Source organism: Vipera berus (genome assembly GCF_964194415.1).
Source record: "Vipera berus genome assembly, chromosome: 7".
Classification (NCBI taxonomy): Eukaryota; Metazoa; Chordata; class Lepidosauria; order Squamata; family Viperidae; genus Vipera; species Vipera berus.
The window spans coordinates 28,956,342-28,974,015 of NC_138209.1; the positions used below are offsets into that span (position 1 = coordinate 28,956,342).

Here is a 17,674-nt window from a genome sequence, read left to right on the forward strand (position 1 = left end):
TTTGAAGAGAACTGAGATTGTTTTCCTTGAGAATTTCAGTACTTCAAGGTAAAAAGTTTAACTACGTGGCCAACCCGTGTTGGTTTCCGGATGCACTATATTGCAGCTCCCATTCTGCTGGCTGACAGGGATGGGATTTGTAGTATAATACTCCCGAGGGTCTCCAAGTTGGGGAAGGACTGATTTGAAAGACCCATTCAGTTCAACATTACATTGTTCCGGGTGGACGTTGGATCTCAGCATTGAGATCAAAGCCAGTCCGTCAAGCCTTCATCCACACAGGTGGGCAACATAAGGTGTTGGGAAGGGGAGGAAGAAGCGGTTTAAAAGGCAGCGGCAGAACGTGTGTGTGTGTGGCGGGGGAGATTAGATAGCCTTTCTCCAGTTGTTCTGCGCCCCCCCTCCCGCCCAATACCAGCCTCTCTCGGCTCCTTGACACGAGTCAAGCCTACAGCTCTTCTCGAAGGTCGAATCTGGCCAGAAACCAGAAATTTCTATTCTCCTAATGCAGACAAAACCAAGACTTGAATACGGTTAGGTGGGCGTAAGAGCTGCCTGCCTCTTTTGCAGCTAAACCGACTCCCAAGGCGGAACGTTTCAACTCAGAGGCTTCGGCTTAGCCGCTATGGGAAGAGCTCGTTTGCTTCACTATTCTTTCCACAAAATAAAAAGAGGGGACGGAGGCGGCACCCTCCGCTTTAGGCGCTGCTTCTCCTCCACCTTCCCACCTCGCGCCTCTCCCGGGCTGGTAAAACTAAAGCGCCGAAAGTTCGGCTCCAAGGGACGCCCGCTTTCCTCCAATACACCCACCGTTTGGTGCGCCCCGAAACAGAAGCGCTCCCGCCGCGCAGGGAGACACGCGGCCGCTCCAGTCCGAGGCGGCGCGGGGAAAGTTCGGGCTCGAGGCGCGCGGCAGCGCAAGTTGACAGGAAGTGGCTTCTGGCGGCGTTTCCTCCAAAAAGACTTTGTAAATCCTCCCGTCTCCGTCTGGCTAGCTGGCTTTGGGACTCTCCACCTCCACTGCTCGAAAGAGAGCGAGCGAGGGAGCGGCTGGATCAACCCCCTCCTCTCCCCCTCTCTAAATTTGGAAGGGGGTGGGGGTGGGGGAGGGAATTCCTGTCAAAACCGAGTTGCTGCCAGAACTACAATCGAGCAACCGCATTCTGTTTCAACGTCTTGTGTGAACCCAGTTATGAGATGGCCAACTTTTTTTTTTTACTCCGGGCTATATGATGCGACCAGTCATAAATTGCTAGTACCGCGGTGATCACGCTATTATATATCACTGCAGCGATCAATTTTATTTCTCCATTAAGATGCCAATCACAGGTTTTTCTCACATAATCATTAATGGTCTCAAACACGCTATAATTAAAATACAGTGGGCTAATGCCTCCTTAAGTAACACCAGCTGCCTGCAATTAGTGCAGGTTCGCATCCCACCAGGCTCAAGGTTGACTCAGCCTTCCATCCTTCCGAGGTAGGTAAAATGAGGACCCAGATTGTTGGGGGCAATTAAGCTGACTTTGTAATAATGCCGCTTGGGGTGTGTGTGAAAGCCCTAATAAGCAGGCATATACATAGAATGAAGGCTACTGCTAAGCTTGTAAGCCGCCCTGAGTCTTCGGAGAAGGGCGGGATATAAATGGAATTAAAATAAAAAAATAAAATAAATACTTATAAATTTCTATTGCATACATAAAGCCAGCCACTGTAGACTTTGTTTTTTCAATAGGCTATATCTTCAACACTAGTAGAAAGGCTGTCAGGGCTGGGGCCATCCCAGTCTCCAGGGATATGCCCTAGGGCAGGTACTGCTACACCTCCAAGAGTCCAAAGGAAAAGATGTGGAGGATGCCTTCTCTATTAGTTCAGGAGAGATGAGAAGAAACAATAGGACAAAAGTGGTGCAGCAACTAGCCTGGCCCTATGCCATGAAGGCTGCATAGGTCATAACTGGCACCTGGAATTACATACATTTATTTATTTATTTATTTATTTATTTATTTATTTATTTATTTATTTATTTATTTATTTATTTATTTATTATTTAAATTTATATACCGCCCTATTCCCGTAGGACTCAGGGCGGTTTACAGGGAGAATTAAAATACATTTAGAAGCCTTATGGGAATCAGTACAGCTCATGGAGCAATGGTGTTACATGAGCATGATAAGAAGCACCAAGAAATGTGTGGTGCTGCATTCTGGACCAGCTTCAGCTTCCAAAGGGCAGCCCCATGAAGATCACATTACAGTAATCAAACATGAGGTAACTAAGGTATGAGTCATCATGAGTAGGAATCAAAAGTGGATGAGCACCACAAAATTCAGTGTCACTATCTCACCCCCTTTGGGAAACTTTTAAAAATATTATAAAGTTATTGATTAAACATTATTTAAAAGGATAGTGATCATCTGGACAAAAGTATCCTGTAGCTGTGTTATAACTTGATTTTCTATTTGTGTGTGCGTTTGTTTCTTTACTGACCATACTGCATAGATTTTGTTTCCCACCACAATCTGTCTTTCCAGGTTTCCAATGGTAAACGCTTCACCATTATAGCTGAGTCCATATTTAGTTGGAATTAAATGTGCATGAAGTTAGTAAAGTTTATTCCCAAGCAAAGTATTATAGGTTAAAGTCTGCAGACTTATCCTGTTGCAGTGCTGAATTCATTAAAGCTGTTTAATGTGGCACAGGTTCAATAATCATAGATCTGAACATATACAGGTTTTGATGGATTGTTTTATATTGGCTATTCTGCTGTCTTAAATGAAAACATCTGGAAAAACACATTCAAGTTTCTTATAATATTGCAATGTTCTTACTTAATCCATCACTAAAAGACAATGAATTTTAAATAGGACATGTAGAGATGTATAATATGGAAAATTAATGTTCCTACTAGTCAGCTTGGTCAGGTTATGTAACTAATGAATTAAATTATAAAGAATAAACATATTCCCCCTTTTCACGATAAAAATTGAACCCTCCTTATTTTCCCCCAAGAAAATATGTTTTCTTTTCTGAGTCACTAGGTAAAAGATCATTTTTTTACAATGCCAGCTAATCATATCAAAAGAACGAACAGGAAAAGTTTACTGTATCTGCATATAAGATCTCATTATGATGGCTGCAATGCTATATTTTTATCTTCCAGCTTCAACTCCCCCTGAAATGTGTATATTAAAGTCATATGAAGCTTTGCAGCAGCTCAGAATTGGGCCACAGCTGCTTAATCTCTTGGCAATTCATATATTCACATTAATAACATAAGAAAAGATATAGACTTTGGGCTTATAAGATGACTGTTAATTTTTTTTTACTGAATCTCTACATATGATTATTTCCTGGAAGCCTTCATTTGGCAAATATATGAATGCTCATGAAGTTTTTCTACTGCAAACAAACTTTCCTTAAACATACAGACTGCCTGAGAGTGAAGGTTCGTTCTCCGAGCTTGTGGGTTGGATTCCAAATGTTTCATTAGCAGGCTAGGTAACATCTTTAGTGGAATAACATCCACTGAAGAAGTTCAGAGAACAAACCTTCACCCTCATCCTACACCTGAGCTACAGATATTCACCTCTATTGCAAATACAGACTGCCTCTTCACCCATGACTAAGAGAAGACAGGATGGAAAGGTGACTCACTACTCTTCACGTGTTGGATTAAATATATGCCTGAATCACAGAGTTTCTTAGAGATTCCTTAGCTGTCAGGTCTGCCATGTAAATGCTTCAGCCTGCTTCACTTCGCTAGCATCCTGCCATAAAATAAGATCATTTTATGACCTCATTCTTTGACCTCAAAGTGTTGCTCTCCTTTGATTAGGATAGGAGTTGGAGGTGGTTTAGTTGCAGGACGCAAGGGTGAAGTGATTGCCGGCTTTAACAAGCTACAGTGGTAAAGTGAGTGAATGTGATGGAGGTTGTTTTGGCAAGTCTAATTGTACTGTTACAGGATTGATGATTTTCATTATGGGAAAGTATCCAGTGTACTTAGATCCAAGTTTCTTTGAGGGTTGTCTGGACTGGAGGTATTTGGTGGACAAATAGACTTTGTTCCTGATGTTAAAGTCCTTTGGCTTAGAGCGTTTTTTTGTCAGCTTGTTTCTTGTTTGTTTCATGTGCCTCCTCCAGGGCTTTGTGAACCACCAGCCAAGTGCTTTGAAGTTGAGCAATCCAGTCTGCCAGGGAAGTGTTCTGGGGGGTGGTCTGTGGCAGTTCTGGAATGGCTATGAAGTCTTGGCCCATTGCCACTTAGAATGGTGAAAATCCGATGCTGCATCGTTATAAGCTACTTCGCTGAAGGGGAGTAGATCAGCCCAGTTGTCCTGGAAAGGGCGGTTCACTACTCTTCACATATTGGATTAAATATATGCCTGCATGGAGGCATCACAGAGTTGTTTAGCGATTCCTTAGGTTTGTTCTCTGGCTAATTGAATCTGGCAATTCTGAAAGAAAATATTTTATTGGAGCCTATATTGTTATTTTGTCCTATTGCAAAGATGAGACACAAACCGCAGAAAAATTACGCTGGAATTACCCTTAGGAATTTAATCATGGCTCTAATCAAACCATTTCAGCCAGCAAAAAATGAAAAAGGCAGCCAGATTTTATTCTTCATTATATCAATAAAGAAGGATATATGTAGTCCAGGGTTGAAATGAGGAATCCTTGGTGCTCTCTAAATTTGGTTGTTTGCATACATTTCATTACCCAAACTAGGTAACAACATCTGTGCTAGTTTATTCTTCATTGTTTTCTTGTGGTAATTGGGGCTGAGAGACTGAAGGCAAGGAAAATTGAGCAAAAGTATTTAAGGGGTCTTATTTATGTCTATATGTCTTTGAATTTCAACCAGCTTTCAGAATATAGCAGCAGGAGGTGATTTTTCCTTTTTCTTCCAGTTCTAGCTCAGGGCATTGGCTACCTGTAATATCTTCGACTGCCATTATTTTTGTTGCATTCTTGCAGTTTAAATATTAATAATTGTCACAGATATTGCAGGTCTCAGAAACTTGTAGCAACCAGATCCATCTCCAAAAGGGATCTGACTCCCTTTTCACAGCCTCTGTGTTATATATTAAGATGAATTAAAGGTTAGTTAAGATGACAGCCAGCTGAAGATCAGCTGTGAGGCGCCCAGCAACAACAGGTGGCGTCCTAACTCCCGTCTCATTGGACCGCCCGTTTTGGCGGGACCTTTTAAGGATGTGGATTGGTTATTGGTTTGTTGGCAACAGTATTTAAAGGAGCCAGGTTGTGAAGGCTCCTCAGTTCAACCACAATAAAGCTCAGTTGAAACCTCGACATCTCGTCATCTGTCTCACCGGTCTACCCACAATACTTAACAGTGGCGACGAAGGTGGGATACTGCTGCTGAGCTGAAGCACCAGCTGAGTCACTAGAGCTGAAGCACTAGCACTCGCGGGAAAGGAGGGAAGAGAAAAACTCTCCCGATAAATTCCTTCCCGGAAAGAAGCAGCCAGACCCGGACAGAATGACGCAAATCGGACACATCCGTGAGTTCGATGTCCGCCACCCAGGACAATGGGAGTCCCACTTGGGACAAGTCGAGGGATATCTCTTCGTGAATAAAATCACTGAAGACAAGGAGAAGGCAGCGGCATTGCTGTGTATCAGCGGGCTGGCTGTGTATGATGTAGCTGTCGGGCTCTGTATTCCAGACCCTGTTTCGACACTACCATACGCCGACCTCGTCAGCAAACTGAGCCAACACTTCATGCCTAAGAAGTCTGAAATCCACTGGCGGCTACGTTTCATCCAGAGAAATCAGCTGCCAGGCGAATCGGCTATGGACTTCGTGGCCGCCGTGCGACAAGCCGCCCGAATGTGTAGGTTCCCGGACCTGGAAGATCGGATCCGGGATCGAATTGTGTTCGGCCTGAGTGACGAACACCTCCAGCAGAAAATAATAGCCAAGCCTACCCTGAGCCTGTCAGAAGTGATCAACGAAATGGCTCGAGAAGCCATTAACGAAAAGAGCTCTCTCAAACCGAACAGCAACCCGAACGGCTCCGTGCATCAAGAAAACGCTACTGACAGCGGAGAAGGCGAACAAGCCGGCGAAGCCGAAATCGACGCTATCTTACAAAGGCTGGAGAAGTTCAAGAACCGCCGTGAACAAAACGTAAACCAAAAGAAACCAACCGGGGCCAGCAGATATGCCTCAGCCACCAACCGTAACACCGGCAGCAACAGCCGAAATTGCGCCAGGGCGACCTGCCGCTTCCGTGGGGCCAAATGCCATGCCTGTGGCAAGACCGGCCACATTCAATCCGTCTGCCAAGCCCGAAACCACGACAACATTCACGATGTTGAAGAGCAATCCGCAGGTACCATTTCCCCCCAAAAAAACCAGGGACCAGGGCACCTCAGATTATAGAGAATTTGGAAGTGGCTTGCCAGTCAGCAACCCACCCCCCACTAGAACCTAAGATCAAAATTACTGTCAGTATAGAGGGAATCCCGTGTTTAATGGAGGTAGATTCAGGCTCACCGGTCTCTTTAATTTCTGCAGAGACCCTTTCCCTCATTTGTTCAAAGAACAGACAGAAAATAGGGATAGCACCCACTAAAATCAAATTAACAGACTTCCAATGTTCCCCAATTAAATTAAAGGGACAGGCCACGGTTCAAGTCAAGTTTAAACAATACCAGGGTCCCTTAAAAATTCTAATAACCGAGGGCGAAAGAACAAATTTGATAGGATTAGACTGGTTCCCAGCCCTGGGCATCTGGCTAGGGGGAATAAATAACGTACAACCCAATAGCCTAGACTCCGTCTGTAACGAGTTTACAGACGTGTTTGGGGGGGGTTTAGGAAAATACACCGGGGCCCCCGTAAATTTAAAATTTAACCCAGAAGTTCTACCCGTTAAAATCAAAGCAAGACGGGTTCCGTTCGCTTTGAAGGAAAAGGTAGAAAAAGAATTAGACAAATTAGTGGGGCAGGGCATTCTAGAACCCGTAGAGGGGGCAGAATGGGAAACGCCTATTGTAACCCCCCTAAAAGCAAACGGAAAAATAAGAATTTGCACGGATTATAAGGCTTCCGTTAACCGGGCCTTAAATCCGCATGCTTACCCGGTCCCCTTGGTAAAGCACGTCCTCGCAGCGATACAGTCCGGCGCCATCTTTGCCAAGCTTGACTTGGCGCAGGCGTATCACCAGCTTCCGGTTTCCCGCGAAACAGCTGAAATTCAAACAATTGTGACACACAAGGGAGCCTTTCGCGTAAATCATTTGCAATTCGCAATTGCCGCAGCTCCTGGAATTTTCCAGGAAATTATGGAAAAAATGCTGAAAGGCATCCCTGGTGTGTGCCCTTATTTTGACGACGTGCTGATCGCCGGGGAATCGGAGGAGCAACTAGCTGACAGGCTTAGAACCGTGCTAGGCAGATTTAGGTCTACCGGGCTTAAACTTCAAAGGGAAAAATGTCACATAGGGGTAAAATCAACAGACTTTCTTGGATTTAGGATTGATGCTCATGGCATCCACCCCACTGACTCTAAAATAAAAGCTATTAAACTAGCCCCAACCCCTAGGAATAAGGCAGAACTACAGGCTTTCTTGGGGTTAATCAATTTTTATCATTCATTCCTACCCCACAAAGCAACCATTGCAGAGCCTCTGCATAGGTTGCTGGACAAAAATGCCCCATGGAAATGGTCCACAATACATGACAACAGCTTCCAGACTTTAAAACACTTGCTCTCAAGGAACTCAGCTGTCACTCATTTTATCGAAGGGAAGCCTATCTGCCTAGCCTGTGATGCCTCCCCATATGGTGTGGGCGCAGTACTCAGTCACCTAGAAGATTCAGGAGAACAAAAGCCAATTGCTTTTTACTCAAGGACACTCACCCCTGCAGAAAGGAACTATGCGCAGATAGATAAAGAAGCATTAGCTCTCGTGGCAGGGGTTAAAAAATTCCACGACTATCTGTATGGTAGGAAATTTGTCATTTACACCGACCACAAACCTCTGTTAGGGTTATTCACAACCAACAAAATAACACCTCAAATTCTCCCCCCCAGGGTTTTACGCTGGTCTGTCTTCCTGTCAGCTTACTCTTATGACTTAAAATACAAACCAGGGAAAGACATGGGGCACGCTGACGCACTAAGCAGGCTACCCCTGTCTATTATTGAACCAGACCCAGCCCCAGCTTCTAATATCATGACCCTTCAGGACCTCCCTGATTCACCCATCCAAGCCAAAGATATAGCCAACAGCACAGCTAGGGACAGAATCTTAAGCAGAGTATCAGCCTGGGTAGCCACAGGCTGGCAGGCACATAGCCCTGACAAAGACTTCCAACAATACTTTAACCGCAGAAATGAGATTTCATCACATAAAGGATGCCTGCTTTGGGGTAGCAGGGTCATAGTCCCCGATAAACTAAGGAACAAGGTATTACAAGCACTACATGAGGGGCACCCTGGAATTGTCAGGATGAAGGCCCTGGCCCGTAGTTATGTTTGGTGGCCTGGCCTGGACAAAGACATCGAACTCCAGGTTACAGGGTGTTATCAGTGCCAAAAATCCAGGCCCAATCAACCACACCACCCAGTGTATAAATGGGAACCAACTTCTACACCATGGTCAAGAATCCACATTGACTATGCAGGCCCCTTTCAAGGCCGCCTTTTCCTCATAGTGGTGGACAGTTACTCAAAGTGGCTGGAGGTAATTCCAGTATCCAGCATGACCTCATTCAAAACCATACAGGTGCTGCAGGGTCTTTTTGCCACTCACGGCCTACCTGATGTCATTGTGTCTGACAATGGCCCACAATTTACGTCTGCTGATTTTCAGGCCTTCAACAGATCCAACTCGATTAGACACATCACATCAGCCCCCTTCCACTAACGGCCTTGCAGAACGCATGGTAACGGCCTTGCAGAACGCATGGTAAGATCAACAAAAGACGCCCTAAAACGCATCATCACTGGAGATTGGCATCAAAGACTGGCACAATACCTTCTGAGCCAACACACCACCCCATCCGCCACCACCAACAAAAGCCCAGCAGAACTGCGGTGGGGCCGTCGTCTCAAGACAAAGCTGGACAGACTACACCCTGATCGTGTGGCGACGGAACCAGAACACCACCCCACCGTAAAAGAATTGACAGTGGGGGACCTTGTCTGGGCCAGAAATTACACATCAGGGGACTTTTGGGTTCCAGGGGTGGTGATTGCTAAAACCGGTCCTGTATCTTATGTTATTGAGGGGGAAGGGGGGGCAACAATTTAGAAGACACTTAGATCAGTTGCGGAAAAGAGCCCCCGAAAACCAGCCAGAGGGTGAGACTTACAATAGAGAAACAACATCTGACCCAGCAATCCCTCCAACACCTGAAGGGCCCTCTCTCGACTACATGCCAAACACACACACCTGGGACAGTCATGACACTAGTCAGGCATCCCAAGACCAGGGGGAAGAAATGGATGTGGATTGGTTATTGGTTTGTTGGCAACAGTATTTAAAGGAGCCAGGTTGTGAAGGCTCTTCAGTTCAACCACAATAAAGCTCAGTTGAAACCTCGACGTCTCGTCATCTGTCTCACCGGTCTACCCACAATACTTAACACTCTGAAAACCACTTTTATTATCAAAAATTGGTGGCATGATTTCCCATCACTTTTCAGATGGGAAACTCATGAACACTGTAATCCAAAAATAGTTTAACACAGTGTCAAAAACAAAGAACAATTCAGTACCAAAAATAAAGAAAAGGATATGATTGACTATTACCGTGGTGGCGAACCTATGGCATGTGTGCCACAAGTGGCACGCAAAGCCCTCCCTGTGGGCACACGTGCCATTGCCCCAGTCCTAGGCCTTCAGCTGTGTTTTATAAAACCTTTTCACTTTAGGCCTCCGCCGCTGTGTGCAAAAAAAAAAGGTTCAATCAATCAATCAATTTCAACTTCTCATGGGAATAAAAGGTCTCGCAAAGTTGGAATTAATTGATTGAACTTTTTAGTCCCACCCAGTCTGCCATTACTACTGCAGCCACACCCACCCAATGGACCACACCCACCCAAATGGCCATACCCACCCAATGGGCCAATCCCACCTGGCACCTGACGATACATAAGTGGGTTTTGGGCTGCAATTTGGGCACTCGGTCTATAAAAGATTCGCCATCACTGGACTATTACATATATATTATGTGTAGTTTTTGGCTCTCCCCCACCCCAGACATTTGGTGTGGTTGTTGGCCACAAACAAGGTGGACCAAGTCTGAGTTCACAATTTTTAAAAATATTTTAATGAAGGTATGCTATCATTGGACTTGACTGAGACAAGGGATCTGGGGGATAAAACATACGATGAATGGTTGAAAGAACTGAGTATGTGTAGTCTTAACAAAGAGAAGAACTAGGGGTGATATGAAAGCAGTCTTCCAGTACTTGAGGAGCTGTCACCAAAAAGAAAGAGTTGATCTATTTTCCAAAGCACCTGAAGGCAGGACAAGAAGTATCGGGTGGATGATCATTAAAGAAAGATCGAACCTAGAATTAAGGAGAAATTTCCTGACAGAACAATTAATCAGTGGAACGATTTAACTTAAGAAGTTGTGGGTGCTCCATCACTGGAGTTTTTCAAGAAGAGACTGGACAGCCAGGATGGATAAGTCCTCCTGATTGAACAGTGGGATGGCTTAGAAGACTTTCCAACTCTTTTATTGCATGTTCTATGTTCTATGAATACATGTCAAGAACTAAGGCCCATATGAAATTGGCATGTGTTTTTTAGATAATATATGTAATTTAGATTGAAGAGATATGTTCTAAAAGCTGATACAAACATTTCAAAACTGGTTTTGAAGTAAGAAGTTACCATACCTGAAAAGATTGTGTGAGAAATATTAGATGTAGAACTATTTTGCACATTTATTTATTTGTTTGTACCCTACCTTTCTCCCTGCTGAAGAACAGGGTAGAACAATGGCTAATGACCCTCTTTTACCAGTCTACTATAGAGAGCGTCCTCTCGTATGGTATTGTGGTTTGGTATGCTGGTCTGACAGCTGCGGACAAGAAAATATTACAGAGGGTAGTGAGCACAGCACAAGACATTGTGGGCTGTCCCCTGACACCACTGGATGACATCGCCAGGGCTCATTGCTTTGGAAGAGTGAGGAAAATTCTCAGGGATGACTCACACCCTGGACGGTATCTCTTTACTCTCCTACCATCCGGTAGGAGATATAGGAGTATAGCCAGCCGTACCAACAGGCTGAAAAATAGCTTTTATCCGTGGGCTGTTAGGCTTTTAAATGGGATATAATCTCTGTGAACTTATGCAGAATTGACTTGGGAGGCTGGTGTGTGGTGTAGTTGGTTCACATGGTGTGGTAGGATGGAGGGTTTGTTGTCACTGTGTGTTGGGGGGAGAGAGCACGGGGGGAGGCTCAGCTAATCTCAATGTACACATGTTGTACTTTGACAATAAAGGTTTATTATTATTATTATTATTATTATTATTATTATTATTATTATTATTATTATTATTATCAAATAACTCATATTTAGGACACCTTCCTCTTCCTATTTCCCCACAAAACAACCCTGTGAGGTGGGGTGGACTGAGAGAGATTATTTAGCTTAAAAGTAGCTTATAATAAAAATCTAGCTATAGCGGTTAACTATTCTGCTAGCTAGTGTATATATTCAGCAAACTATCATTAAGCAAACTATAGCTTAGCATGATGGATAAATGTAATATATGTGAATAGGAAGTATTAATAGTGGGCAAGTAGAGAAATGCTTATAGAACCTGTGTGAGTTCACAGAACTGCAAAATATTTTGCAAAGCAACTAGAACCAGTTATGTTTCATAGTTTCAGACACATTTAACTACATAAGACCATAATTGTGCCCGGCAATTATTTTTACAATCATTTTTGTATTGGTAGTTACAGTAAGTGTACACAGTAATTGTTAAGAGAACACTGCAGTCGTTAAGCAAATGCCACAGTTGTTAAACAAAAACTGCAGTCATTAAGCAAACCTATTTAATCGATGGTTTCCAGCAAAACTGTTGTAAATCATGATCATGTGAGTTCGGGGTGCTGCAAAAACCCAAAAATGCATGTTAGTTGCCGAAATCCAAAATGTACTCACATGACTATTGGGGGGCACTGACATCAGACTTTAAAACTGTGTTGTAAGTAGTTTTTTGGGGGGAGACTCTGTTGTGACTTTGAATTGTTGCTAAGTGACCAGTCATAAGTTGTGAAGTTGTAAAACCTGTGCCAGATTTCTTTCCTGTAAAAACCAAGGCAAAATCCTCCCTCAGTACAGTTTAAGTAGCCTCCAAATCCATATTTCTCTTGAAAAATATCAAAAATATCAATATTCTGCTAGTATCAGAAGGAATAATTCCTGAACGTCCTCATTCCGTGTTTTCCAGCTCCTTTGAAGTTAATGTCCACATTATTGTAGTGCACATTCTATTAAAATCCCCTAAATCTAGATAGGCATATTTAACAAACATTGACTATAACAAAATAAAGAAGCTTCCTTGCCTCTCTTTTTTTTTTTTAGATATCTTATCTCAGACAGAGGCTGAAAGTTTAATCCAGGAATAAGTCTGATTCCCTGAAAATCATACGTTTGATCTGTCCCTTTATTTGGTCAACCACTGTTTTCTCCCCAGCATGCCCCCATTCTTACCCCCAACAAAAACAAATTCAATAATGGGGACTTCCGGTGGCGGCGCGGCGCCGGAGACAGCCTTTTCGGGCTGCCCGCGGCTCAGCTGTGTTGTTTTCACCTGAAACAGCGCCGATCAGCTGTTCGGGTGAATTTGAAGCCCCCTCCTCGGGAGAAGAGGAGGGGGAGAGGCCCCAGGTAGGGGTTGAGTTCTCCGGGGCCGCCTGAGCTTAAAGCTTGGGCGGCTGAAGGATTGAACTCCCCCGTAGCCTGGGTTGCTCCCAGCTGTTCAGCGTCTCCGCTCCGTGATTTCTGGAGCGGAGCCAGGCGTTTGCGACCACCCCTGCCAGAAGGAAAGACCATGGAATAAAAGGAGCAGGCAGGAGGATAAGGTGAAGAGGACTTTTATTTTTGCTCTCTAGCTTAATGGACTTTATAAACTTAAAGTGAAAGTGCGTCACAAGTGAAAGTAAAAAGATGGCGGCTAAACCTCCCCCAAAAACTCTTCGGAGTGCTGGAACTTCTCAGGTGCAACAGACATCATTGCAAGCTTTGCTTCCTCCCGCTGCACTGACATCGAAGGACTTACAAGATGCTCTTGAAAAACATGCCCAGGTAATTTTGGAATCAATGGGTGATAAATTGGCAAAGATGGAGGAGAAATTGGAGGAGAGGATGGAGGAGAAGTTCAGTGCGATGAGGGTAGACATTTTGTCTACAGTGCGTAGTGTGGCTGAATGTGTGCAAGATCTGGATGAAAAAGTGGAGGACTTGACTCAAAAGAATGCCATATTAGAAGCAAAGGTATTGGAGAATGAAGATTTAAGAGACAAAATGGACAGAGAACTGTGTCTAGTTCAATATTACCAGATGCAATATGCTGTTAGAATCAGAGGTTTAAAAGAGAATATTAAGGAAGATCTAAAGCAGCTGATTTCTGAAGCTCTGGAAGCAGTATTGGGTCAGCCAGCATCTGAAATAAAGGGAGGCATGGATAAGGTGTTCCGTGTTAACTCATGGATTGCTAGACAGAGAAAGTTACCTAGAGATGTGGTGGTATACTTTGCAAAGAGGGAAACTACAGTAGAGATGAAGTTATTCAAGCTGCCTATGATACTAAAGTTGTGATTGCTGACCAAGAAGTTTTGGTTTTAAAAGAAATTCCTCCAAAGATTTTAAGAAGAAAAGATTATGCATTTCTTGTGCAAGAGCTCAAACAACGTGATATAAGGTTCAGATGGGAGATTCCAGTTGGATTGGTGGCGATGCATGAAGGCAAAAGGTACCGTCTGGTCACTGTGACACAGGCGCGGGATTTTTATAACAATGTTTTAAAAGCAACCCCACTATCACTTCTGGAAGCTGCAAAGGGATCTGGAGAAGGAAAACTTCAAGAGGCTGAAGCTGGACAGACAGAGGAGAATGGTGCTGGAGGAGATCAAGCTACAACTTCTTTGGATGATCCTGGAGAGCAGAGGGTGACGCGTGCTGCTTTAAAACGAGCAAAAAAAATAAAAGAACAAGATCAGCAGAAGTCTATGGAACTTCCAAAACGTACTTACAGCCAAGCAGTGGGAGGAGCACGGCCTAAAGGAGAGCCTATCAAAGATGTGCTCCAACAGCTTTGGGATGACATGCATGGCGACTAAATTCTTAACCTGGAACGTTAATGGACTAAATTCACCACAGAAGAGGAAGAAAGTTTTTCAATATTTAAAACAATTCAAGATAGATGTTATATGTTTGCAAGAAATGCATATTAGGGCTATGGACCAAAAGTATTTATTGAACTTAAGGTTGGGCACGCAATTTGTTGCCTCTGCAATGAATAAGAAAAATGGAGTGGATGTTTATGTTAAAAGTGCCTTAACAGCGGACTTAATTGAAGCAGATAAGCATGGAAGATACGTTATGATAGAGTTGCTGTTAGAAGGTAAAAAGACGCTTTTAGTTGGATTATATGCTCCTAATCAACAACAAGCTGATTTTTTTAGTTTACTTCACACAAAGCTTACTCAGTTGGATTATAAATCGTTTATTTTTATGGGGGACTGGAATGGTGTTTTGGATGTACAGATGGATAAGGCTGGTTCTTTTAAGCACGTTCCAAGTCATGCTAGACTGCCTAAATCCTTTTTTGAAATGAAGGATGACTTGGAACTGCGAGATATTTGGCGTGAAATACATTTGCATGAAAAGGATTATACTTTTTTTTCTGACAGACATCAATCTTTCTCCAGGATCGATTTTATTTTGCTGACTAATGACTTTTTTTCAAGGATTAAAAAGGTGAAGATATGTGCAAGAACTATTTCTGATCACAGCCCAGTCTGGCTAGAGATTAATAAGGAGAATAGAGATAGGCGCTCGTGGCGCGTAAATGAGAATTTGTTTAGAAATCAGAGAAATGTGGAAGAATGTAAACAGCGGATGAAGGATTTTTTTGAAATTAATATGAAGGACATGGTTTGGGATGCTAGCAAGGCCTATATGAGAGGGGTGTTGATATATATGAACAATAAACATAGACGTATTTTGGAAGCCAGGAGGAAAGAATTGGAGAATGAAATTAAGGAAAAAGAAAAGGCTTTGATTTTGAATCCAGTGGATGTGAAGACTAAGGAGGTTATTAAGCTATTAAAAGGACAATTTGATAAATTAATGGCTGACCAAGTGGCAACCAATTTGCGGTTTGCCAGGCACAACACCTTTTGCAATGCTAATAAACCAGGTAGATGGTTAGCTTATAGACTGAGGAAAAAGCAAAGGGCTTCTAATATAGATAAAATTGAGCATAAGGGAAGGGTTGTGTTTCAACAGGATCTTATTAAGGAGGCCTTTCTGGACTTTTATTCTAAATTATATGCTAAGGAGAAGATTAATGAAGAAGATATTGATGTATATTTGGAGAATGCTAGCATCCCGGTTCTTACGCAAGAACAAAAAGAGGGGATTAATCAATTGATAACAGAAGAAGAAATTCTTATAGCAATTAAGGAATTGAAGGTGGACAAAGCGCCAGGCACGGATGGTTTGACTGCGGCTTATTACAAAAATTTACAATTAGAGATGATAAAACCGTTAAAGGAACTGTTCCAGACAATTCAGAGGGGGGGAAAGGTGCCTCTGTCTTGGAGAACTGCTTTTATTTCTTTGATTCCGAAGGAAGACCAAGATGCTACTCAAGTTAAAAATTATAGACCGATATCGCTTTTAAATACAGACTACAAGATATTTGCTAAGGTGTTGGCTAATAGATTGATGAGGGTTCTGCAACAGACGATTCATGGGGACCAAACGGGGTTTATTAGTGGTAGGCAAATGAAAAATAATGTGAGGCATATAGTTGATGTGTTAGAGTTTTTGGAAAGGAATAACCAGATCCCTGCGGCGCTAATTTTTTTAGATGCTGAAAAAGCTTTTGATCAATTGAATTGGCAATTTTTGATGAAAGTCTTGGATAAAATGAATTTTGGGGATAATTTTTTGCAACCAATTAGGGCATTATATCAAAAACAAACTGCCCGAATAATAGTTAATAATAGCCTGACAGAAGCATGTAATATTGAGAAGGGCACAAGGCAAGGGTGTCCGTTATCGCCCTTGTTATTTGTACTAACATTGGAGATATTGTTGGTTAAAATACGGAATTCGGAAAAAATTAAGGGTATACAAATTAGAGATCAGGATTATAGCTTGAGAGCGTTCGCAGATGATCTGGTTGTTACAGTGACCCAGCCGGAGAACTCTGTTGTGGACCTGATGGAGATAATAATACAATATGGGAAGGTTTCTGGATTTAAAGTTAATACACAAAAAACTAAAATTCTGGCCAAAAATATGACAGCTTCGCAAAAGGCCCTCTTAGAAGGATTAACTGGATTTGAGATTGTTAAAAGGGTTAAATATTTGGGGGTGCTTTTGTCGCCCTCTAATACAAAGTTATATAAAAATAACTATGAAAAATTATGGGGGAAAATTCAAAAAGAAAAGGAGAGTTGGGAAAAATTGCAATTGTCTTTGTTGGGGCGAATCGCAGCAGTGAAAATGAATGTCCTGCCTAAATTCTTATTTTTATTTCAAATGATACCGGTTCTTAAGAAAGATTCTAACTTGGAGGAATGGCAGCGCGGTATCAATAAATTTGTATGGGCAGGGAAAAGGCCACGAGTTAAACTAAAGATAATACAGGATACTCGTGAAAGAGGTGGTCTTAAAATGCCTAATTTTAAATTATATTATGAAGCTGCTGCTTTAGCAGGAATAAGTGATTGGATCAATTTGACACAAGAGAGATTATTACATCTTGAGGGCCATGACTTGTTGTTTGGCTGGCATGCATATTTGTTGTATGATAAGAAGGTAGATAATGTCTTTAGAGTGCATATTTTAAGACAGGCATTGTTGAGGGTTTGGAAGAAGTACAGACATAAATTAGATTGTAAGATACCATTGTGGGCAATCCCAAAACACGCAATAGAAAATATACATGCTGGTTTCAAACACGATGTGACTACGTATAAGGAGATTCTAAGCTTGGAAAGAAATGTCTGGTGTTTGAAACCATATAGTCTCTTGCGAGATGAGAAGATTGTTCAGACTTGGTTTCAATATACTCAGCTACGGGCCAGGTGGAAAGAAGATCAGAAAAATGGTTTTACATTGACTGATGAAAATCTGATAAAGCAAATCAGAAATCAGGGTCCAGCACATATTAAACGGATATATCTTGCCTTGATAGAAATCGACTCAGAAACAGAACTCGTTAAGGATTGTATGATTAAATGGGCCCAAAATATCCAAGAAGTTATTACAATGGACACATGGGAAAGGATTTGGGTGAGGAACGTAAAATTCACACAAGCTCAAAATTTAAGAGAAAATTTTTATAAAATGTTTTACAGATGGCATTTAGATCCTAAAAAGCTGGCAAGTATGTATCCGAACTATCAGCCTAAATGCTGGAGGTG

At 42.5% G+C, this 17,674-nt stretch overlaps 1 protein-coding gene across 2 annotated transcripts in view; it reads right to left on the reverse strand.

Moving 5' to 3' along the window:
- Positions 1-1,007, reverse strand: part of EDNRA (endothelin receptor type A) — a 42,999-nt gene extending 41,992 nt beyond the window's left edge. For both annotated transcript variants that reach the window (XM_081332342.1, XM_081332341.1), the window contains exon 1: positions 811-1,007. The gene's annotated coding sequence lies outside the window, so the exon portion shown is untranslated. The remainder of the gene's footprint in view (positions 1-810) is intronic.
- Positions 1,008-17,674: the final 16,667 nt, after the last annotated feature.